The following is a 27376-nucleotide window of genomic DNA, read 5'->3' on the forward strand; positions in this document are numbered from 1 at the left end:
GTGATTTCCATCTCCTGATTGGACTGATATAAGATACCTTGAAGTATTCTCAAGAAAAATTGTGAAAGACTCTGAAATAGGCAAAAAAAGATTACTTACTATCTAGTGCACCCTTCTGGGTTATCTGTGCCTTTCCTTTTCTTTGAACATTTTTACATTTTGTCAAGCTATAGAAAAATGATAGTACTGGCAATGATTCTTATTCATAGAAATGCAAATTAATTTTACCCAGTGCAAATACTGTTGATCCCTCCTGCAAGAAAGTTTTATGTACAGTAAAACATTTATTTTAACATTCCCAGTTGCCTATGTATGTGTATGTCCTTTGTATTCTCTTTTGAATCTACCATAGCATCCTGTGGTTCTCTCTTTAATTAATGAGCTAAGTATAATCTTTTATATCTGTTAAAAATATTTTGGGAAAAAATACCAACTACTACGTAGAATGTCTGGGAAAACAAAACAAGGAATTGGGTATGATGAACACACATACACAGCCTCTCCCATCATCACCATCTCCCATTAAAGTGGGATTTATTACAATAAATTTATTATAATTGATGAACCTTTATTGACATAACATTATCACCCCAATCCATAAAAACATGAGGATCATTCTCAGTACTGTATACTCAATGAGTTTGGATACATTTATATGTATCCACCATGATAATATCATACACAATAGTTTCACTGTCCTAAAAATTTTCTGGGCTTCTCCTATTCATTCCTCCCTCCAACTTAAACACCAGCTACCACTAATCCTGTTACTTTTTCCATAGTCTTTGCCTTTTTCAGAATGCCATAAAGTTGAACTCATACAATACGTAGCCTTCTGAGATTTTCTTCTGTCATTTAATAATATGGATTCAAGTTTCCTCTTTGTCTTTTCATTACTTAAAAGCTAATTTCTTTTTAGTGTTGAACAATATTGTGGAAATTGACAAACTAATTTATATGAATGGGCAAAGAACCTAAAAGAGCCATTTTTTAAAGATAAATTTGAATTTATTACACAATCTGAATTCAAGAATTAGTCTTCAATGTATAATAAATACAGTGTAGCATTGACTTAAAGATAAGCAAATATATCAGTGGAACAGAATATGGTTCACCAGTAGGTCCACATATATATAGACAACTGACTTTCAAGAAAGCTGCAAAGGTAATTTTGTGGAGAATGGATAGATTAAACAAGTAATGCTAGGACTATTAGAAATCCATATGCAAAAACAAAACAAAATAATTAAACAAACTTTGATGCACACCTTCAATTATATTTAAATATTAGCCCCCAAATGGATCCTTATATGTTTTTCAACATATTCTAGTCACTAATAATCTTTTTTTAATTTGTGATTTCTTTTGCTATGCAAAATGCATACTTATTTAATACGTTGAGACAAATTTCCATGTCAGAACATGTAAATTCTTTGATTTTTTTTAAAAATGATGTTTATTTTTTCCATTATAGTTGGATTGCAGTGTTGTGTCAATTTTCTACTGTATAGCCATGTGACACGGTCATACATATATACATACATTCTTTTTCTCACATTATCCTCCACCATGTTCTATCATAAGCGACTAGGTATAGTTCCCTGTGCTATACAGCAGTATCTCACTGCTTATCCACTCCAAATGCAAGAGTTTGCATGTATTAAGCCCAGTCTTCCAGTCCATCCCACTCCCTCCTCTTCGGCCTGGGCAACCACAAGTCTGTTCTCCAAATCGATGATTTTCTTTTCTGTGGAAAGTTTCATTTGTGCTGTATATGAGATTTCAGATATAAGTGATATCATATGGTATTTGTCTTTCTCTTTCTGACTTACTTTACTTAGTATGGAGGGTCTCTAGATGCATCCATATTGTGGCAAATAGCATTATTTTGTTCTTTTTTATGGCTGAGTTGCAGTCCATTGTGTATATATACCACATCTTCTTAATCCATTCATCTGTCGATGGACATCTAGGTTGTTTCCCTGTCTTGGCTATTGTGAATAGTGCTGCAATTAACATACGGGTGCATGTGCCTTTTACAAGGAAAGTTTTGTCCAAATGTATGCCCAGGAGTGGAATTGCTGGATCATACATTAGTTCTATATTTAGTTTTCTGAGGTACCTCCATACTGTTTTCCATCATGGTTGTACCAGTTTACATTCCCACCAACAGTGTAGAAGGGTCCCCTTTTCTCCACACTGTTTCCAGCATTTGTTATTTGTGGACTTCTTAATGATGGCCATTCTGACAGGAGTGAGGTGGTACCTCAATGTATTTTTGATTTGCATTTCTCTAATAATCAGTGATGTTGAGCATTTTTTTCATGTGCTTATTGGCCATCTGTATATTTTCTTTGGAGAACTGTCTATTCAGTTCTTTTGCCCATTTTCCAATTGAGTTGTTGGCTTTTTTTGCTGCTGAGTTGTTTTTACATTTTAGAGATTAAGCCCTTGTCTGCTGCATCATTTGAAACTATTTTCTCCCATTCTGTAAGTTGTCTTTTGGGGTTTTTTGTTATGGTTTCCTTTGCTGTGCAAAATCTTGTCAGTTTGATTAGGTCTCACTGGTTTATTTTTGCTTTTATTTCTGTTGCTTTGGGAGGCTGACTTAAGAAAACATTTGTATAGTTGATGTCAGAGAATGTTTTGCCTGTGTTCTCTTCTAGGAGTCTGATGGTATCTTGACTTATGTTTAAGTCTTTAAGAATTTTGAGTTTATTTTGGTGCATGGTGTGAGGGTGTGTTCCAGTTTCATTGATTTACATATGGCTGTCCAGTTTTCCAGGCCCCACTTGATGAAAAGACTATCTTTTTTCTATTTTATATTCTTGCCTCCTTTGTCCAAGATTAATTGACTGTAGATGTTCTGGGTTTATTTCTGCGTTCTCTATTCTGTTCCACTGGTCTGTATATCTGTTTTGGTACCAGTACCATACTGTCTTGATTACTATAGCTATGTAATATTGCCTGAAGTCTGGGAGAGCTATGCCTCCTGCTTGGTTTTTGTTCCTCAGAATTGCTTTGGCAATTCTGGGCCATTTATGGTTCCATATAAATTTTTGGATTTTGAGACTTCGATGCGAAGCAATGGAAATACTTCAGTTTAAAAGATTTTCCAGTGTTCCTTATCTTATTAATTTTAGGCCCATTTGTACCCATGCCTTATGACTTAGATGCAAAAATTTAGTAAATGCACAGCAGGGAATGAGAATCTCTATCCAGATATTATGTAAGGACCTATTTTGGTACGGGCATATCAGGTACCCAGCTTCACTTTAATAGTTTTTTAAAATAATTTTTCATTTTCCCTTCTAAATTATTATTTTATTGTTATTGCTAGTATGTCATGGTTTAAAAAAAAAGATTGCTTGAGAGAATTAATTCCAGATTTTATATAGAGAATGACTCATTTTTGTCACTCTTGATGATGCCTTTGATCTTTACAGTGCCTCAAAGTAGAGTTCTGCCCAGGGAATTAAATGATAATCCTTTCCTTCTATGAGAGCAAGGAAAGTGCAGTTTCCCATTGAGATTGCTTGTTTGTTCACCTTGGATTTGATTACCTTGGATCAATTTCCCTGTGAAAATAGCATTGTCTCCTAAAGGGATCCAGCCATAGAAGTTCATTAGCCATTACCCTACACAGAGAAGAATGTATATACTATCTTCTGAAATTGCTTAGCAAAGTCATACAGAGAGAAATTTTCTTTTTCTTTTATCCTAAACAGTTCTATCAATTTTATTTTAATACTTTTTCTCAATGCTGTGAGTCTCATAATTATTCATGTCTGGATAATGTTCCCTGGACCTATTATTTTAGGGCACACTATCTCTGTCTTGTTTTTAATCATCTTTGTATCCAAACTCAGAAGCTAGCATGGCATCTGAAATAAACTTCTTGCTCAATAAATATACAATAAAATTTTTAAATGCCCAAATCTGAAAAGTTCAGTGAAAGAGCTACTATTCTATACTGCTAGTAGATAATAATTTCTGAAGGACAATTTGACAAAGTGTATCAGTAACTCAAAATATTTACATCTTTTATCTACTAATTTATCTTTGGAACCACATCCAAAGGAAATAAACAGAACAGTGTAAAGATGTATACATAAATAAATTCAGTATAGCAATGTTTATAACAGAATAAATAAACCAACAAATGCCAGTATAATCCAAGTGGCATAGTATATAAGAGAATGGGTAAGTTATGACGGATCTATAAAATGGAAGAATATGCTTCTATTGAAAATATATTTAGTTTTTTTAATTTTAAAATGTCCTATTACCTATTCTTTTCACACTTTGGGCTTACATTATTTTTTATATCTATCTATATATAAACATTTATATATTAATCTCTCCATATGTAATATATAGGTATATGTATTATATATATATGTATTTTGGAAGGGGTAAATTTTGCATTCTTCTTGGCTTTGTTTTTTTGTTTTGTTCCAACTTATCTTTGGGTGAGATTAATTCCAGCTGGGTTACTGTTTGCCTCCAAAAGCATTTCTTCTCCATTTACTTGGATGCTGTCTTAATCTTTACCTTGGCACTTGAGTGGGAGGACTGAGTGTACATGCTTTATTTTTATGAGTCAGCAGTTCCTTCCCTGAGGAGAGTAAAGAAAGGACCTGTGGACTTGTTTTAGTCAACAGTTAGGAAACTTCAATTTAGTACATTTTTTCTCTGATTTTGTTGAAACTATTCTCCTAGGGTCCAATGTTATCTTAAGAATTATCCTAACCTAGATTTTGTTTATACTCTAGCTTTGTATCTAATTCATGGAGAACACTGGTTACAATGAAGACCTGTAACTATAGTACTTTGGCTCATGGTTGCTCAGCATGCAATTTTTTTTTTCTCTGAATTACCATGTCAATTCTAATTACAAATGTGAAATCATAAAGACTTACAATTTCCTTAAAGAACTTTACCTTCTTAGTCTACAACCTGAGTCAAGATTAAAAAAAAAAAAATGTATAACTTCAGGATGCAGTTGTTTCACATCCAATCCAGCTAGCATGATTGAACCAACTGGGGTATTAGCCCTTTCTGTAACTTATTTTGGCTCTAACTCTAGCCCCTAGGTGAGGGGATATTAGTGGTTGACAACAATGTGGGTAAAAATTAGACTTGTGTTCAAATCACGACTGAAGTACTTACTTTGCTAGTTGGGGGAATTCCTTTAAGTATCCATTTCCTTTTTGAAAAATGAAGGGTATATTTAACTTGAACTTTTTTAGGAAGTACAATGAGATAATATGTTAGTGGTCTAAATGAATAAATTATGTTCACAGTATGAATTAAATGAGATATATATTACCATTATTATATTTGTGAAAAAAAGTATAATCCTTGGATCATAAATGATTAAGACTTGCAAAAATTCCCTGAAGGAAGCTTAACAGAGAACAGGATGACTGTCACCTCCACCTTAAGTCTAATCTATTGGCACTGTCTTGACAGAGCTCCTAAGTGCATTGCATTTACCTAATTTTTTTGGTCTTGTCTGCAAGCTCCACAAGACATATTTTACAGTCTAGAATACAGAGTTCAAATATGGACAGGAATTTTCTGGCAAAGAAACATAAAATCTTGGTGTAAATCAAGGGAGTATAGATAAAGCCAAAATAAATAAATAAATAAAGCTCTATGATATGAGTTATATAGCCTATAAATTTTACTTTTTCTGTTGATATTTGTATTCTTTATGCAAAAATCTACAAATAAGAATTATATAAGAACTCTTTTTTTTTTTTTTTTTTTTTAGCCAGGGTACAAAATGGCTCCATATAAAATCTTGCATTTGGGGCTGCTTTGGACTGAACTATGCCCCTTAGAATTCATAAGTTGAAACACTAACCCACAGTATAATGATATTTGAAATGCAGTCTTTGGGAAATAATTAGGTTTGTTACCAAACCACATCTGAGTCTGCTTGTCAGTATGCAGTAAAGTCAATCTTTACATTGGGTCTCAGTGAAGGAAAGTACAGCATTTTTTGTAGGTGCCAAGCAGGAACAGGCAGCTCATGCTCAAAAGACCCAAACTCCCAAGCTTTCAGGGAAGGGATTTTAAAGGCAGTGTGAGAGAGGGGGTTACAGAGTGTGTGATCCACTCCAGCATGCTTCTCAGATTGCTTGTCATCAAGGTGATGTTTTAAGCATCATCAAACCTCTGGTTTCAACTGGTCTAGGGTCTATGTGGTTGTGGTCTGCAGTTTTCATCTGGTGGGATCTGCTTCCTGTAAAAACAATTTAGGAATACGTGTCAAGCCTTTAACTCTATCTTTTAGGAAATTGGGAGTTTCATGATTCTGCTCTGTGGCAGATTTAGAGTCTAAATTGTTACAAGTTCCCTGCCCAACAGCTATTCTTTGTTTTTCTATCTTCACGTTTCCTAATCATTAAATCTCAAGTCAGCCTTTCGAGACTCAAGGGAGGCCTGGGAGACTAAAACAAAAGAATTTTACTTCAAAGGACAGGAACACAGGGGCATGTATATCGTTTTATGTTTAGATGAAGCATGAGGTTGGAGCCCTCAAAATGAGATTACTATCTTGTGAGAAGAGAAACACCAGAACTCTCTACCATGTAGGAACTCAGTTAGAAGGTGGCCAACTCCAAGCCAGGAAGAGAGCTCTTGCCAAAACGCAACTACTCTGGCATCCTGATCTTTAACTTCCAGCCTACAGAACTTGGAGAAAATAAATTTTTGTCTAAAGTCTGTGGCATTTTGTTGTGGCAGCCCACACTGACTAAGACAGAGCCCAAACAAGATACCAAAAACTCAGAAAAAATTCCAAGAACGTCTTTCTAAAGAAACTTCTGAAAAAATAAATGTCTTTGGTAAAGCAAACTGAAAGTGATATTAAAATGAATCTGCAAAAAAAGGATTGGTTTCCTTTTCATAAAATTCATTTGTCAGTGATGGATTTTAAGATACACTACCCACCAAATCTGGCAACATTTGCACAGTGAATATTTTAAGCTGAACCAGAATGAAAAAAATGGCTGAAGCAGGGAGATAACTCTAACATTCTCCCCATCCACCCCTCCAACTCCACTCTTCTTACCTGAAATAGGTCACAAAATCTAATGTGAGAGGTGCCCTCTCCCCACTTAGAAAAAAGGTGCATCGTTATTTCAAAAAACTAAGGAATAGCTAGAAGAATCTGAACAAACCAACCTTGCTGAGTTTTCCCCAGTTTACTACATGCTTGAATTTTTTTAGGTCATTTCCATATAAAGTCTCCCATATTCCATAAAACTTGAACAAATCTATTTTTAATTTTTTTTTAACCTATTAAACTGCCTTTGTCAGTTTAATCTTTAGACCCAGTTAAGGACCCTAAGAGGGTTGAGGACAACTTTTCCCTTTCCTTCACCAGTTATTTAGGAAGAAATGGATCTCCGCAATGTCAGCTTCACTCCAAAACAAAGTAGGCCACTGTTTTTGGAAATCCAAGCATTTGAAATGTCCTGTCTTGCAAATTTCTCTGCTTGAAGCTTCTGTTAGAATCGAATCTGTCTTTAAACAAATTGGTTAAACCCTAGTTTTTTAACAAATGCTGCATTGCTTTAGCTTTAAGTGTTCCTTAACCTATTACAATGCAAATGAATTTTGAAAAGTTAACATTATGAGTCAATAGTTCATTAATTGTGAAATTTATTCATTTCTTCGGTAAACTTTTACTAAGACCTTATTCTCATCCAGGCAGTGTGCTAGGAGCTGGGGACACAACCTGAACAAAGCAGACCCAAATGCCAAACTTCTGGAGTGTACAGTGTTTAAGCAGCCAACAGTCCTAGAGAAGTTTCATTTGAACAGTTAATTAGACCTATAAGAACCAGAAGAGGAAATAGACACCTAAACTATATAGATGACTAGATGCTCAAAACTAACTTCACTTACTTGAAAACTTTCTGAGCTGGTGCTGCTTACTGCATTTATCCTAGTATGTTCTCTTCTAAGGCTTTGATTTCTTTTTTTGGAGTTCGAAGGGTTGGGACCTCCCACATCTAAAATTTATATAATACATAAGTGTCTGTAAAATAAAGGGTCTCAGCACAATGCCGGAGACTGTATTACAGGGACACATTCTGAAAGGGAGACACATTTTTCCTTTAAAATGTGAACATTTCCTCTGATGTATCCTTCATGATTTTACATCAGAAGGCCTCTTTATCTATGGTTCTCAATGTCTAGTTGAAGATCTGCTCACTAGAAGAAAGAAGGCAATTAAGGACACCAGGACCCAGTTCACTCACCTTCCACTTATGTCTATTTATGGAAAAGTTGTGCTTTTTAGTTTAGATTTTCAGAGGTTCCTGAAAACCTTTTTGGCTGCGTAGGTAAGCATCGTTCAGAAAAAACATACCTTCCCCTGAGATGCTTGCAAATATCACATCTGTTGTAGAACACACGGAAGACAGAATTGTGTGCTCTAATTAGAGAGGAAAATTGAAATGTATCAGTGGATCACTAAGGGTGACTAATGCAAATAGTTGAAGGAAAATAGCTATTTCTGATTTGCAACTGTGCTTTCTATACAACTGGTATCCTGATAGATAGTAGGTAAATCAAATCATGACTCTACTCCTCCATGACTGTAAATTAACAGTGGGTAAATGACAAGACATTAGAATTGTACTTTTCCATAAGCATAAGTAAAAATGTTAATCTGAATCTCTTGAGTTTGCAAAATTTGGCTGGAAGTACTGTTAAAACATACTTTCTCAAGAGAATATTCTTTGCTTCCAGCCTCCAAAAAAACTGCAAATACAACAGCAACAGCTTTTCATTGCAGCATTTTGGAGCCATCCCCACCCAGCAGGAAGTGGGATATATGCAAAGGTCTGCAAAACTTAAAAAAAAAATACTGCTGTTTTAAAATAAAGTTTACCAAACTTTAGTTTAACTTCTTGCAAAGGTCGCATCAGGATTAGTTTAAATTTCAGGTCAAGAGGCAGCTTACTTCCTATTTGATCTGCAGCAATTGAAGCATACCTAATAGAAGCACTATTTTAAACACAAAGGTTAAACACTGTTGCATTTTGACAAAGGTTAAATGCCTATTTACCGAAGTTAATGACTTAATAGCATTTTGAATACCATTCTTTATATAAAGGTTAATCTCATATTTCTGACTTCATGTTTCCTTTCTTAAAAGGAAATACTCATTAGGACCCAAACAATTATCTAATTGTTAATTTGTTTTGATCTTATTTATAGTTCTTCAACCAGAATATTATCTGTTTTGATTGCAAGAGATTTTTTTAAAGCATTCGAGAAGAAAAATGCTTTAAGGAGAGAAATAAGGTTATTAGAGAATTACTGCTTTCAAAGTCAAAAGAAAACAGATAAAGATTTTCAAAAGATGTCTGAGGGGCAGAGATATAGTGGTGGGATCATATACTTTCCAAAGATGTACAGGAGACCAATCAATTTCTATTTTTTGGTAATCACATTGTTGATTTCTATTTGTTGTAAAAATAAATAATTTATTGGACTCAATTGAAAAATCACAATCAGATGATTATACTTAGCAGAAGATGTAAAAAATAAATTTACTCCACAAGAGAAAGGCTCATGGTCAATTTGACATTTACTTTCAATGACATTTTTAGCTAATATGCTTCTAATAATTTATTAGGTATAATTAATTAGAAAAATATACGAAGGTGTATCACTCATTCTTTTTATTAATACCTCTAAATAACTAAAAATACCTCACCTCACTTCATAGAAATTAAACTAAAAATCTAATTATTGCAAATGGGTGGTAAGTTTTGACAGACACCCCAAGCTATTAATTTATGGCTTTACATTTGAAATATCAAACTTTGAGGAAACATTTCAAATTACATCCCAAGTACAATTAAGAGTAGCATAGTTGTGGCAAAGTCTGTTACCTGAAAACTGGGTCTGACTTTTGCTGGGTGTGCAGCCAATAGACACAACCAAGCCAAGGGTGGGGGAGAAGGGATGATTTATTACTACTTGGAGCAAGTAAAGAGAACACTGGGGATCTTTCCCAAAGCAGTATCTCCCTGAACAGCAAAGTTGGAGAAGTTATAAGTTAAGGGTACATGCATATTCATGAAGGGGCTTGAGCAGAAGAGAATTCAGCATAGAATTGGGACAAAGCTTGACAAAGTTCCATCTTTACTTGATTGAAGTCAGGAGGGTCAACAAAATCATTCCATCCTCTACCTGGGTGAGAGGGAATTGCTGCAGAACTCAAAGATATAGTATTATGTGTAGCCCTTGCTTTATCGCTGAGCTGTTGCTTGGCTACCTTCTTTCTGTTCCGGCATTTCTTTATTCAGTTAAGTTCATTAATTACTGAGATGTGTTCAAGGGCAAACACTGAGGCCAGGCTTAGATCACCAAGGGCTTGGGTTCAAATGGCTTCTCTTATGTCAAGAAAGCCATTTGTGGTTCTCTTTTTTGGGGATCCTCTAAACTCTCCGTTCACAAAGTCATGCATGTTAGGTGTAATTTATTTCAAGGTTATGGTATAAATGACAGAAAGTGAAGGAGGGCGATATCAGGAAAACAATTGTGAGAACTCCCCTCCCTTTTAAAGAGAGGGTTCAGTCAGGCAAAAGAATGCCATCTGATCTGTCAGAAGGTGAAGTTCAGTCAGGAGTAAAGCCAAATTTCACTTTTGAATGAAGTAAACAAATAGAATAATGTAAATAGGGCCTTGCAGGGATCAGTGGACAGTATGCTGAACTCATGATGAGTTTGAAAAAAAATCTGAGGGTAAATCTAGAACTTCTTGGGACAAAGAAGTGAATAGAATCATCTAGTTCAATGGTACCAATTCAAATATGAATCATTTTGTATTTCATCAGTTTTGTTGCTATTCTGAAAAGTGTTCTGTGTGTTTACTTCTCCATAATAATTCTTTCTCTTTTATTTTAGCCTTTTCCCCTGACTTCAATTTAGTGTTTCTTGGGAGACGTTACTTTAAGTTTTAATTATATAAGCCTTGGTGTCCCTTGTCCATTACGCCTGTATTTTGGTATTAGTCACTAAAATTCTTTCAAGTGACAGTGACCTAAGACAAAGTAGAATGTATAAAAATGCAAGAATTTATTGGATGCCATTTGCAACTTTATTCTCATTTTGTGACTGTAAACCATTATCAAGATATATCGTAATTTTACTTTAAGAAAATGCAAATTTTCCATTTCAAAGTGATTCTGGATGGGTTGAAGACATGAAGAAATTTTTGAGCCAAGCATATCATGGTCAGTTTTCTGGCCATGACTGATGAGTACACAAAAAAATCTGATTACTAAATTATGAATTTAAGGGCTATATAAAGTTTTCTTCTCTATAGTGAAATTATTTATACAACATTAAAGGATAGATGGATAAAGCATTTGGTTCAAATGGGGAGAAGTATCTTAAAATTAACTTATTAACATTGTTAGGTTTAACATGGTTAAGGCAGCAAATTTGTTTATGAAGTCATTCCATTTCATAGTCCAAAGTGAAGGTTTACTTTTATAAAGTCAGTGAGAATGAACTTCAGAATATTACTGCTATTAGACTATCCCCTGCTGTTCTAGTTTAAAAAGTCTATCTGGCAAGGAAAAGGGTAAATTCTGGAATAAGTGGCAACAAGTCATAACAATGCCTGCAGATTAAAATAAATAGGTATTTTAGTAATGATGATCAAGCTGGTCACTAGAAAAATTGGTTTTATATCTATGTTCAATTAAATGACATGTAAGGATTCCAATATAAACTTCAGGCATAGAAATAAAAAGATAAATATCAAAAAACTAGTGAGAGTTTGATGATAATTTCTAATTCATAGTTTTACATTGGATATTTGGGTAACAAATGATTTTTTCTTTTGCTAATTTAATGCAGGAGAAGTGTCCTTTAAGATCACGTGTGGTTGTAGGGAAACACATAGTCAAGCTGTTTGCCTGGGATTCTGGAGACTAACAATGGGAGAACAGCACATAATTAACTGAAGGTCTAGGAAGGTCTTATCACCAAATTTGTTTGGCATATTTAATTCCAATAGAACAGCTATCTAGATTCTCTAAAGTTTTGCACCCCACTTATGTGCCCCCTCTCTTGTGGCATTCCATGTAAGAAATAACCTGTCTTGTCCAAACAATAATTGTTTCATCTGTTATCTCATTTCTCGATATTTAGTTTTGCACTAATAAATGGGCAATGATCTTGCAATCAAGAGCTCTGACTTCAGTTTCTGATTCTTTATCTCATGGTCTATAAGATCTCAGAATCCCTATAAATGTAAAAACTGATGCACACTGGGTTGTTTTAAGTGTGATAATAGCACATAATAGATTCTTGAGATACATTGTTTTACTCTAAATATAAAAACTTTTTAGAAGTGCTTATATACATTTGATAAATTATCATTTTAAGGTAGAATAATAATCTTAATAACACCTTCATAGACCAAGATAGATTTCAAGTAAGTGCTTAGGCAGTGTAGAAGCTATTAGGAGGTACTGGAGAGTGGGATATTCCCCTTTTCTCCCTCTTACTTTCTTGTTTCGGGACTAATAAAATTGATGCAAGGCAGATTAACAGTAGAAAAAAAAAGTCCACATCGAAATGAGACCTAAGAAATGACCAAAGCAGGCAGATTTTATACATTACAAATGAAGAAAAAATAAATTTGTGTGGAATGGATGGGACAAAGAAATTTAGCTTTTGAGTGCTCAATTAGTGAAAAATCTAAACCCAGTTTGGGCTTGGGGTAGAATTAAAGAAGTAGTACAATTTGTTTATATGAGCTTCTTCACCTTAACTCCCTATCTCTGGTGATAACGGTGTCAATGTGCCTCCAGATGCATGGGGTATACTTTTTGCATTAGAGATTTATTTCCTGCTTTCCAGGAGACAGAAAGGAGGATAAGAGTCTCTTGTATTGGCTGTTTCTTAGGTCACTTTAATTCAAAATAGTCAGTATACCATTGAGGAACTTTCTGGAATGGCTTAATTTGGGCATCAACGGGGGCAAACTATCAATAGCTTTCAAGTCATATCAATAAGTAACTCTCTTAAGTGCATTTATTGATACGTAGTAATTTATAAACTAATACAGTATTATTTCAAATTATTTTAAAACAATAGATATAAATTAATATATCAATTAATCAGGAATATTGACTTAAAATATGAGCTAAAGTTCATATTATATAGTATTATAGTTATTTTTAAAGGTAAAATAATATTTCCAATATTTAAGCTTTTTATATACATAGTAATATTTTGAAAATTGTCATTTAATTAAAAATTGAAATGCATTAAGCAATCATAAATGTGTTACTTGAATGGAAAAATCAAAAGTAGCAACTGAGTCATAAAAGTCATCTATGCATATAAGAATGTTTCCATTCACACAATAAATATTTATGGAACTCATAACTTCTGTATCAATAATGAAAATAGTATTTTTGAATAACTGTCATAAATTCATATGGCATTTATCTTAGTAATAATTTTTAATCTCTACTTAAGTATGATAGTATTTGGTTAAAGAATAATGATTTTATCTAAATTATTTATAAGCAAATTACATCTATGAAATAATGATTTGCAAAAGATACAGCTTCCATTCCAGCAAATGGAAGGTCTCAATTGGATCGGTTTTGGTATCATGTGAAATTCTCTCACCCGTTATAATTTATTATCCCAAATTGTTGAGAATCATTTAGACAAAAACTATCAAAAGTCATTGGCATTCAGTTCAAGAAACAAAGTCATTCAAGGAGTAATCATGAAATTTGTAGTTCGCAAACCAAAATAAACTTCTCATTTTCTCACTAATTATTTTCTGTTGATACAGGAAATACTCCCTGAGTAGGTGACATTTACATTAAAACCTGAAGGATAATAATGAGATAAAGGAGCAAGGGCACATTAGAAATAAAAAAGTGCTTGTTACAGAAGAATAGGAAGGAAGCCATTTCAAATAAAGAATATAAGATAGAGATGATGAGGCATGGGCTCGAAAATTGGCCAACAAATTAATCACAGAGGTGAAGAAGAGGATTTTGCTTTATTCAAAATCCAATGGGACTCCAGTTTTCTTACAGTAAAGTGACAAAATTACAGCAATTAGAGGCTAAGTAGAAACAGACCATATCCCGATGTTCTCAAACTTTCAGTTTCCTGTTTCTGTAAAGCAAAACAATATATTTTCCAGATTAGATTAAATTCGTTAGAATAAAACTTGAACAGCAATAACCATAGAGCTTTAGTGTAGAAATCAATCATTTTTAGATACAGATAATGCATAGTATTATGGAACGAGAAGAAACCATATAACATTATTTAACTCAACCTTCTTATCTATAAATGAAGAAACTGAGGTATGGAGTTAAATGTATGTTTTATTGTATTTCTTTTTAATTACATATGAGAACATAAATTAAATTATGTAAATTTGTTATGTATACCAAAAGTTAACTAGTTTAAAAAAGTTTAAAGGCATTTTTAAAGTGTTATGGAGAAGATATTTTTATGATTAAAGGATATATATGCCTTCCACTTATGAGTTTACGCTAGAGTACAGTTTAACTTTTCCCTGTCATATCCATTTGATTTTTATGATTCAATTGTATTTGTGATAAGTATTCAGGGTAAGCACTGTGAGAGGAGAGAAGATAGAGTCTCTGAAAGGAATCAATTATGCGTCAAAGTATTAATGTGAAGAGATTTGGGAAGTCATACAGTTAGATTTGTTGCTGATATATATTTGGATTTGGGGAGACAAATGCATCTACCAAAAGAATAATAGCAGGCAAGAAATAAAAGGTAATGAATATGGATGAGTTTCCACTGTGATACAAGGGGATTGGTGCTGTCTTGGGAGCTCTGGGATGCAGGTTAAATCCCAGGACCATACCAGAGGGTTAAGGATCTGGCATTGCCACAGCTTCTGCTTAGGTTGCAACTGTGGCTAGGATCTGATCCTTGGCCAGGGGACTCCACATGCCACAGGGTGGCCAAAAAAAAAAAGGTAATGAACAATGCAAAAAGTAGAAAAACAGAGTCTGAAGAATCAAGAGGAAGCAACATTTTCCAGAGTAGGACTCATCAAGAAATGGTCTCTTAGAGTTTTCAACTGAAAAATCAGAAATTATGTCAGTACTGGAAACTTGAAATCGCTATAACTGCCAAAAACAAAGCAAAACAAAACAAACCTAAAAAACACCAAAATCAAAAATGAAACCCTTGGAGTTCCCGTCATGGCTCAGTGGTTAACAAATCTGACTAGGAACCATGAGGTTGCAGGTTCGATCCCTGGCCTTGCTCAGTGGGTTAAGGATCCAGTGTTGCCATGAGTTGTGGTGTAGGTCACAGACGCAGCTCGGATCCTGCGTTGCTGTGACTCTGGTATAGGCCTGTGGCTGCAGCTCTGATTAGACCCATAGTCTTGGAACCTCCATAAGCTGTGGGAGTGGCCCTAAAAAGGGCAAAAAGACAAAAAAAATAAATAAAGAAAGAAAGAAACCCTAAGTAAATCTACTTGTGACTGCTCTTGTGAAAAAGCAATCAAATTATTTTGTAGGATAGACTTTATTTAATGATACTCTTTTATTTGTAATTATAAACCAAAGTTTTCTACCACATTTTTGTTTTAGATTAAATTTGTCTGTGGAAATAAATGGAATGACCACCAGTCTTCTATGTATATTTTAATAACTCAAGGCTCAGCTTATTTTCACTTATAAATGAACCAGATTATTTACTCATTTGTTCTACGTTATTATAGGTCTACTGAATTTGGGTAGATTAAATGCAGACCTGAACTCTGTACTTATAGAGCTTATAGCCTAGTGAAAGAAACAAACATAAGTAAAAATCACAGAACAAATAGAGTTTAATTGTTATGATGGCTATAAAGCAGAAATATATTGTGTTACAGAAGGTTTAGCAATGGACATTGTTCTTTATACATGAAGGGAAGAGTACATGCTGATTAAGGCTTCTAGGTTTCTAATGTCTCTCCAGCCAGGTCTTACCAAACAGATTGCCAGCTAGTACATGATTTCTTCATAGTTGATAAAAAAAAAAAAAATTTAAATTTGTGTATTGAATTTGCAGTTCTGTGGTAATTTTCATAAACAAAGTTTAATTACAAAAGCAGGTATAGATATACACGGTATAACTCGGACGTAAAAAGACATATAATCTCCAACTCTACATCATTTGTTTACTTCATTCATTGTAATATGATAGGATATATAATATTTTGTTTTGTTATTATTTAATAAGACACAAAATATAACAAAAATGAAGCATTACTTTGACACATTTATTTGCATGGTTCATGTTTCCTTTAAATTTCAGATTTCAATTTTGCCTTTGATTTGGATGTATTTGCAAGTTTTCCTACTAGTTAATTCTGCTATATAGAGAAAGCTCATGCATAGTGAAATCAGTCTTGCCATTTTCATGACAGAATATATACAGAGAGAGATACACATTGATATAGCTATAGATATGTAAGGAGTATGTGTATATGCCTATATCTCTTTATGTGTAGTTATATACACACACATAAACATGTGTATTCCTTATACTTGGTTTATTAAGACTGTCACAGTGTCAGACATCAGAAGATTTGTGGTATAGCTGTAATTTTATTAAATCATGTAAGCAGCTACTAAAGAGCTTGATCTCTTAACATTGTTCAAATTGATCTGGGAATTTTTTCCAAGTATTTGCCTAAGCATCTAAGCCTTGAAATTAAAATTATATTACACAAAATTTTCCTTCAACCTTTCTTTTGTGTCAGTGGGAATTGGTGCTAACCTGTGATTTTGGTTCAGATTCTCACTTTACAGTTAATTAGCCGTGTGGGTCATTACTTTTGCCATTTGCAGGCATACCTTGGGGATATTTCAGGTTCAGTCCTAGACCACTGCAATAAAGAGAATGTTGGAATAAAATGAGTCACATGAATTTTCTGGTTTCCCAGTGCATATAAAAGTTATGTTTACATTATACTCTAGTCTATTAAGTGTGCAATAGCATTATGTCTAAAAAAATGTACATACCTTAATTAAATTCAAAACAAAAAACCAATTCCAACAGTAACATCAAAGATCACTGATCACAGATTACCATAACAAACATAGTAATAGCTTAAAAGTTGGATTATTTCACGAATTAAGCAAAATGTAACACAGATACACAAAGAAAGTGAATACTGTTGGAAACGTAGCACCAATAGACTTGCTGGGTACAAATTGCCACAAATGTTCAATTTATAAAAAGATGCAATACCAATGAAGAGTAGCAAAAAGAGGTGTTCCTATAATCTCTTGGAGCCTCACATTAAAATTTGAAAGTGAGGTGGAATTCTATAAAACCATTTGGATTTTCTTCCAGCAGTAAAATTCTACAATTGTTTTCCTCAACTTAAGTGTTTTCTTCCATTCTCCATGAGGATTCCAAAACTGGTCAGAGGGAGGTCTTGCTCTGACTGAAGCAATACTTGTTATGGAGAGAAGTGATCTTTAGACACAGGATATATTGGAGATGTACTGAGCCAACCCGATCCCTGAGTTCAGCTAAAATGCATTAAACATGTATTCTACGTTCTTAATCTTCCTTGAAAGCAAGCTAGCAGGCAAAAAATATATTCATTCCTTATCAGCTTAGCCCAAAACGTAGGAAGCAAAATCCTCTATCCTAAACAAACATTTGGTATACAAATGAATGTGACAGGTTTACAATAAGTGTGTGTGTTTTGGGGGGGAAGTGCCTCTGAGAAGCTGGAACTCATTTGTTGCCAAAGTACAGGTTGCAGTCCGTTGCCATAAAACTAAATTAAATAAAATGCAAGCAAACAAAATGATAAATTGCACAGATATCAGAGTGCTGCATAAACTTCTAATTTTATTGCAACTTTATTTTGAAATGAAAAGGTGTCTATATATTGACACTGAGAGAGACTAGAAAGATTCAGACATCTTTTTAATTGAAGAAAAGCTGAATAATAGAACTAAAATGCACTGTTCTATGAATCAAAGGCCATTTTAAGTGGAATGAGAATGTCTATATGCATATAAATTATAAATGAATAAATAATAAACAGTGGAGGGCCAGTAAAATGCTTCCATGCCAATATTTTCCATTTATGTGATTACAAATTACACATATGATATTTATAAATAAGCATTTATGTCAGTTCTTCTGAAATATACATTTGACTAGATTTACTATGTTTGCTCTCTCCTTAGATTAGTCATTCACAATTGGGAGTGATTTTGCCCCCCAGGAGACATTTGGCAATGTCTGGAGATGTAAATAAATATATATATTTATATTTATTTAAATATAAATAAATATTTGTATATATAAATATATTGTTTAGAGGCCTAGGATGCTGCCAAACAATGCACAGGAAAGCCTCCCCAGCAACAAAGAACTCTCTAGTTCAATATATCACCAGTGCTGAGCCTGAGAAACACTGACTTAGATTTACTAAATATTACTCCACCATACATTTCACTTAAAGTATGGATTTTGTAAGCTAAATTTATTAATTTTTATCAGACAGGGTGAAGAAAAAAAGAAAAGAGAAGCTTTTTTCAGATTAAAATAGAAACTTATGTAAATTTAAAATATAATGACAAGGCTCCAATTGTATTTCCATATTGTATTGAATCTTTTTTGGTTACCACAACTCTCCCTATAACTTACCTTTGTCACTATCACTTAAATAGAATCAAGAAAACAATGGTCAATATCATATGATACTACTTGTATGTGGAATTAAAAAAAAGATACAAATTAACTTATCCACAAAACAGAAATAGAACCACACACATAGAAAAAAAAAATTATGGTTAGAAAGGGGAAAGGGAAGGAAGGATAAATTAGGAGTTTGATATTGAGGTATATATACACTGCTATATATAAAATAGTTAACCAACAAGGACCTGCTGTACAGTGGAGGGATCTACACTCAATATTTTGTATAAACTTATAAGGGAAAATACTCTGAAAAAGAATATATAAATATATATATTCACACACACACACACACACACACACACACACGTATGTAGAACTGAATCACTTTGTGGTTGTACACCAGAAACGAACATTGTAAATCAACTATACTTCAGTTTTTAAAATAGGACAATAGACATATGCTAAACTACAGATATTTATCCAAATATAAAATTGGGTCAAACACACTTCTAAAATTAAGAACTAACAGAAAATAAGACAATTAAGATATAAATAATAAAACTAGATTCATTTTACTGAAAGAATAATAAGTATTCTATCTTTGAGTAGGTTAATGACAAGGTATTGAGTTGCCTGATATTATAAGACTCTGGTTATAAATGCTGAGACAAATGTTTTAAGAGTAATTTAGTAATCTAAAGTACACACATATCATTACAAAAGTAACAGATGTTTACTAGGAAATTGGAAAATACAAAAAGCACAAAAGTTGAAAATAAAAAGTTTCTGTAATTGTGATAATATTTTAAAAAGATTGTCTTCCCTGGTTATTTCCAACAAACATTTCAATAAAGATTATATTGCATTTCATCACATGAATTTATCTCAATATAAGTAACAATTCCCTTATTCATATTATATCCCATAATATATTCATCCGCTTGACAACCACTTGAACTTTTACTATCTACCAGGAATTCACTGGAGATGGATTAGAAGAAAACAAAATAAATTTCCTACCCTGATATTTTGAACCTATATTTTATGGCAGAAGGCAGGTGTGTGTATGTATGTGTCATGAAGCAATAATTACTATGAATAAAATGAAGGAAGGTTGTGTGGACATAAAGTTATATTCAAAAGTGAATGACTGCTTTTGCAGGAGGAGCAGGAAAAGAATCTTTGAGGAGGTTACATTCAGATAGAGGCCTGAATGAAAGCATCTCTCTCAAGCGAGATCACTTTACTCTCAGCTGCAAAACTGTCACATGCAAAAGCCCTGAGATGAGGCCATGCTTCATATTATCAAAGAAAGATAAGCAGACCAGGGTGACTGGAGCACAGGAAAGAAATCAGTGGCTTGGGCAGATGAGGATGTATAGGCTGAGAGACTGGACTTTAAATGGGATGAGAAGCTACTGGAATAGAAGAAACAACAGTTATGTTGTAAGTAGACCATTCTGCTTGCTAATTGCAAAGAACATGGGAAGAAGCCTAAAGAAATTGTGATGATCCAGTTAGGAAGTTATTGCATGCATCTCACAAACACGAGAATGACCGGCACTAGGGTAATACTGCAGGAACAGAATACCGGAATTGGGACATAACTTAAAATGGAGCCAATAGGCATTGCTCATAGCTTGAATGATTGGTGAGAGAGATGGAGATAGACCAAAACCAGTGCAATGCTAGTAGTTTGAAATATTTCTTGGGTGAGGGTCATTTTTCATAAATCTTATACATCTTTAATCATTTATTAAGGGTAATTACTTATAACTAGAATGACTGAATTTCAGATATGCATTTCACATATAAAGCCTATTGATATAGTACATAATATGTTTCTTTTAAACAAATCCTCATAATTATATCTTGTTAAAAGATAAGGTATATTCAAAATTTTAAGACTTTGAGGATCTGTCCATTCCAATCAGGCAATGCCAAACGAGAAGTGATGAGGAGCACCCCACTGAAGGAGCTTAGGGAGAGATTTGTACAGAGAAAAGGTAGAAGAAAAGTTAGACCTAGATTTTTTATTCATCTCTTGCTATACAAGTGTTTTTACTTATTGTTTGGAAAATCTGTTGAATTTACAAAAATAAAAAGAAAAACAATAGAAAGATAAAAAATATAATAGACTCTTACTTTGTTTTATAGTACAAAAAAGCCTTCCTTCAAGAACAAATATTTTAAAGATATACTTTTTCAATGTGATTCTACATTTATCTTTTAATCACTATTTTCTTTTAATTTTGTAATGATATGTTTAAAATTTTTATTATTAAAATAGAGTTGATTTGCCATATTGTAACTCAGTCACATATATGTACATGCATTCTTCTTTTATATTGTTTTCCATCTAGATCTATCCCAGGAGATTGGATATATTTCCCTGTTTAATAATGCCTTTTTAATTAAGCTTTTATTTATTCATCTGTTATTCCATAAATACTTATGAATAATCAAACAAATAACAGGCACTGTACTAGGGGCCAGGGAAAATGTCATGTGTAAAAGCAGAAATGGTGTCATTCTTTGTGAGTGTATGATACAATAAGTAGAAATAGTAACACATAATTGCTAAAATACATGGAAAATTCCAACAGCCATATGTTACAATGGCAAGAAATCAAGCTCCCGGTCGGATAGTTTAGGCTTTTCAAGAGGGATGGGTAAAGTTATTTCTGTGGCACTCACAAAGAAACTAAATTTTGAAGGATGTATGGGAATTAACTCAGTGTATGAGTGTAGAGGAGGAACATTCCAACAGGGAGAAATAGTTATTCAAAGACTTAACATCAAATAGGAACACTTGGCATTCAAGGAACTGAAGGAATTCCAATTAATTAAGAATTAAAAGAGAAATTTAAAAATCATTCTTCTTCCAAATAGTAAACACTTCTTCCAGAAATAATGACTAAATAATCTATCCACTCTCCATTTATTTATATGCAACTATATTTATATTTAGATCTGGGTGTCAGAAAAGTTGCGTCTTCAGAAACAAAGCTTCTAGCCTGTCTTTTCATGGATATCAGGTACACTTAATTACTTGGCTTGTATAATATTACTAAGATGCATTTCAAATGAAATGCTATTTTTGAATTATGCAAATAAGGCAACAATTTCTAATCACAATTTTTTTCAGTGTCAACAATTGTTTATTCCTTGATAGCAGATGATTGAATCATTTAGCTACTTCATGTTTGATAATGTGTCCTACACTATAAAGAAACTGTAGAAACCAGTGAAGGCAAAGAAACACAATGCTATTTTTTTGAACAGCTATCTCAAATGAAACTTTGCCTTTATAAAGTGCTTAAATTATTATAATAAAAGTAAAAATACCAATTACATTTTGAATGCTTGCTCGCTATAATCCATTGTAATAAAAGCATTGTATGTGTTATCATTTAATCTTTACAAATTCAACAAAGCATAGACATAATTTACTTCATTTCATTAATAAGAAAATTAATTCTCGGTGACTAATCCACAGTCACACACAACTAATAAGGGTTGTATTAAGAGTTCTAATTCAGAATCACTTTTATTTTAAAAGTCACATGCTTCACCCCAATGCTAATTAGAACTTACTGTTTCCTATGACTATATTATAGTTAGGGGTTCAATTAGTTTGGAAGAAAAGGTTAAATCTCTATTTTTTTCTAAATTTCCTGGTATATTGATATATTTTAGGTCTTTAAACCATATAATTTCTGTTGGAAAGAAAATCTATTTGAGCATAAATATTAGTTACCCCCTCCCAACATTTCAGTGTACCTGAGGAAGACTCAGTCCTAAATCATTTGATTAACTTGGCCTGCAATGATGACACATTCAATATTCTGAATAATATCTCACAACACAATCAAGATGATTATTTATTTCAGATACTTGAATTTTACTTATGTAGTGAACATTGTTCCTTTAGTTGCAGATTTCATTCTAGAGCGCCCACTAAAAAATGTAAGATTGAGAATTATATTGCTTAGGAAGGACCATTGGTATATACTGCCTGTATAGTCTCCCTTTGAGGCTTAGAGCAATTTTAGTCTAAATTATACATTTTAAGTTTCAAAAGTTGTGGATAGTAATAAACATTTATTTCTGCAAGTGGATACTACTTGAATAATGAATACATATGTGGAATCACTGGATTTTAATACCTCACATGAAATCAGTTGTGGCAGAGAATGCTGTGTAGTTTAAGATCCCTCAGGGATGAATAATTTTAAATCAATGACTTCAGATATTACGCTTCTGAAATACAGCCTCTCACAGGAGTTTCCTGGCAACACTGGTAAACATTATGCCATCTGTATAATTGCTCTATGTACTTTCATTCCTTTCAACTTAAAAGGCAGTGTTGAAGAGAAGGTCATTATTAGAAATAGATTATTCTAAAAACAATTGCCAATTTTTTTTTTCTTTTTCTTTTGTCTTTTTAGGGCTGCACTCATGGCATATGGAGGTTCCTAGGCTAGGGGTTGAATCGGAGCTGTAGCTGCTGGCCTACACCACAGCCACAGCAATGTGGATTCCAGGCCATGTCTGCAGCCTATACCACAGCTCACAGCAATCCTTAACCCACTGAGCGAGGCCAGGGATTGAACCTGCATCCTCATGGATACTAGTCAAATTCATTTCCGCTGAGTTATGATGGAAGCTCCACAACTGACAAAATTAATCTGCTGTGTGTGTGTGTGTGTGTGTGTGTATCAGATTAAGAATTAGACTCTGGACATTTCAGTAGATTTTATTTGCTTCTCATAAGCGAATGTTCCTGGGTAACTTTCCTTTCCAAAGTAATTCAGGTACTCTGGCTCCTTCTGTGTCGTTCATTTGCCTTCCATTGTGATCTGCATCTTTTTGGAGGAAGTATAGTGAATGCTGTGGTGCACTGCCTTTCTGGGACCCAAGTACTTGGTTCTCCAGCTAACATGAATGTTGGTTTTGAGGGTGTGGAGCTAAGTGCTTCTTCAATTACCACTGACTGAAGAGTCTATCTTTTGCAAGGTTATTCTTCTCAGAAGCTGTCCACAGTAAATAATCAGTCAATATGGAGTTACAAGGATCCATCCCATTGCCTCAAGTGTTGCTACCTCTGAAAGGCCGTTCCAAACTTGAACTCATTGTGGCATTGGCTGAGGCCTCTATTGCAGATGTATTCTTCTGTTGCAGACAGAATTGTTCAACTACTCTCTCCTTTTTCAATTTCGCTTTCTTCACTTCCCTACGAATATTGTTCTTGAGTATTCTCCAAAGTAGACCACCTGTATTCCAACATGCCTATCTCCTTTTCTTGTAATTCCTATGGAATTCCTATGGAATTACAAGAAAAGAAAGAGAAAGTGTGGAAGACATACCTTTGTTTCTTAAAATGCCCTGGCCTTGAAAACACATGTATCACTTTCACTCACATTGCAATAGCTAGAACTAGTCCCATGACTACAGGTAGATACAGGACTACTGAAAAATATACTACTTCCCTGTAGTTATCTACAAAATAGGAAAAGATTAGAAATCACTGCCACAGTGGTTATGTGGACAACAACTTTTAGAAGCTGGAAGACTTAGAATGAAATAGGATTTAAATTGTTAAGATGCTTCAAGTACAAAAATGAGATTTTCTTTTTACTTAGGCTTACATTCAAACCAAGTATAGATATAGCAGAATTATATCCTGTTTCTAGGAATATTACTTCTTTTGTAAATAAATTCAAAATAAATCTTTTTTAGAGTTCTATTTTGGTGCAGCGGGTTAAAGATCGGGCATTGTCACTGCAGCAGCTTGGGTTGCTGCTGTGGTGGCATGGATTCAGTCCCTGTTTCCCTAACTTCCACATTCCATGTGCCATGAGTGTAACCGAAAAAATAAATAAATAAAAGAAAGGAAACAAAATAAATATTTTCTTGTCAAAGATTGTACACATCATTCATTCATTTCACAAGTGTATTTTAAACTACCTACTATGTACTGTTAGACAATAGAATCAAATATGAAAGACCAAATTCATACCCATATAATATTCATGTTATATTGGTGAAAATGTATAAATTGTTCTATATTGTTGGAGTAAATTTTTGATGAAGTCTAATCTAGAGCCATGGGATTAAAAGAAAAAGTATCAAAATATTTTTGAAGAAACCAAGGAAGTTTCATTGGCACAACTATAATGTATGTTTGTATACCTTGTAGGTAGATGAAAAATCCCTCCTTTAGTTATGCAGAGTACATCCAGGAAAACTATACTAAGAACCTTTGTTAGAAAGTGATATACCATGAACTAGGTCTTTATTCATATCATTAGCCCATCCTGGTAGCAGAAAGAAAAACAAAACAAAATAAGTTTTAACAATTGCCTGTGTACAAATCCTGTCACATGGTATGCATTCCATGTATTACTGAGGAATGCATGTATACATAAATTAATAAAAGTTATAACCACAGCATTTATTCAACATTGAGCAGGGACATTCATAAACTGCAGTAGTTTGTGTGGTGAGAGCAGCATTTAGACTATTCAGTGGAAATATTACATAAAAGGGGAAATTTAGACAGAGTGGCAGCAAATTTAACCAGGAGAAATTTTTGGAAAAGCTCATTAGTTATAGTAATCAACCATTGTAACCTTGCAACTACAAAAGGCATAATGCCAAGCATTAACATTTATCCTTCTTAAACTATTCTAAAAAACTTACAGAGAAAGAAATGCTGCTGAACTGATTACACTTGGCCAGCATCATTCTGACACCAAAACAAAAACAAAAAATAGATATCACAAAAAAATTATAGGCCAATATCACTGATGAGCATAGATGCAGAAATACTCAACAAAATATTAGCATGCAGGCACAAATGAACAGAGATGATCTTAAATATATGCAAACATTTGCTTCTTTTGATATTTTTTTCTCTTCAAAATGTCCATTTTTTTATTTCACCTAGTTATCTGTATAGAAAACTCAGGAAAAATACCATAAATAAATTTTTTAAAAATCTACTTTGTTAAATCCATGGGAACAAATTTTAAAATTTATGGTAGATTAACAATGTGAAAAAAATAAAAACAACTAGGCAATATTCTTAAGAATCTTTATATATTATATGTATGCCCCTCTGATTTCCAGCAGATAATATAAAAATTATCATTTGAATTGCAAATGTCATAAAAATCTTCAACTGGCTAAAATATATATATATATTTTCACCTAATAGCACCCCAAAGCATACACTCTGGTAAGCAGAAAGAAAATATGTTCTTATTGATGTGTGGAAAGTTCCTACCTGTGAATTTCTATGTGTAAAGAGCTGAGAAACCGACACTTTGTTGTAAGAGAGATGCTGGGGGAATTCTCTTGAAGTTATATTTGAATATCATGCACAACATTTTTACTTATATTAATTTAATTGGCTTGGAAGTGGATGGATGATAGGGTTAGGAGAAGACTAAATCTCCCCCCTCCCAGAGCCACCCTTTAGCAGTGCCACTTTGCTAGACACATAAATCAAATGATATTATGTGGCAGGTGTTTATAATAAGGAAACCGAAAAAAAAAAAGACTTCTGTTTTATAGAAGATTAGTAACTTTGAGTGAAATAGAGAATTTCAAAATGACATGAAAATTTCTTATTTGTAAAAATGCAAAATGTATAATAGTTTCAAACGAAATGATGCTGGGATATAAGGGAAGCCTTTATTTTTAATATTTCTCTTCTGATTTTTCTCTATTGTTCAAGAGATCATCCTTCTTTATTTCTTGGTATGTCATTTTGTATACTTTTCTTAGTAGTTGCTCTATGCATTACAATATACATCTGCAACTTATCCCTGTCAGATGGTATTGAAATTTTGCCAGTTCAAGTGAAATGTGGAAACTTTACATACATTAGGCCCCTTTACCCTCCACCTTTTCAAAATTTACTTGTCTTAAATATATATCTATTCATCAAGTACCACATCAGATGTTATTATAAATATTGCTTATACCTTCAAATATGGCTTATAAAATTCATAAGAATTAGGATTGCCTATTACATGTATCTCTTTTACTCATGATTTTTTCTTTTTGAAATTTCATTCATTATTCTGTTATTTCTTTTACTAGAGCTTCTTTTAGCCATTCTACAGGTTAGTTTTCCTAAAACAAATTCTCTTAGTTTTACTTCATCAACAATGACTCTGTTTTTACCTTCATTTCTGAATAATATTTTCACTGGATATAGGATTTCTAGTTGACAATTCTTTTCTTTCACTTTAAAACTGTTGACCATTTTCTCCTGGCCCTCATGGTTTCAAATGAGAATTTTGCTGTCATTTAAATTGGTATCCCTCATAACTAATGCGTTATTTCTCTCTAGATGCTTCTAGACTTTTCTTTCTCTTAGGTTTCATAAGTTTAATTATGAGGTGTCTCAGTATGGATTTATTTTGTAGGCTTATGGCTTTTTAAACCAATTTGGGAAGTATTCAGCAATTATTTCTTTGAAAACTTTTTTTTTAACCCCATTCTCTTTCTTTTCCTCCTGTAACTCCAAGGATATGCATGTTAGCTCTTTTGTTACTGCCACAAAGGCCCCTGGAACTCTATTGTTGTCTTGTTCTGTAATTTCCACTTGGTGGTTCTTATAAATTATATTTCTTTA

The sequence above is a fragment of the Sus scrofa genome, chromosome 8 (assembly GCF_000003025.6).
Source record: "Sus scrofa isolate TJ Tabasco breed Duroc chromosome 8, Sscrofa11.1, whole genome shotgun sequence".
NCBI lineage: Eukaryota > Metazoa > Chordata > Mammalia > Artiodactyla > Suidae > Sus > Sus scrofa.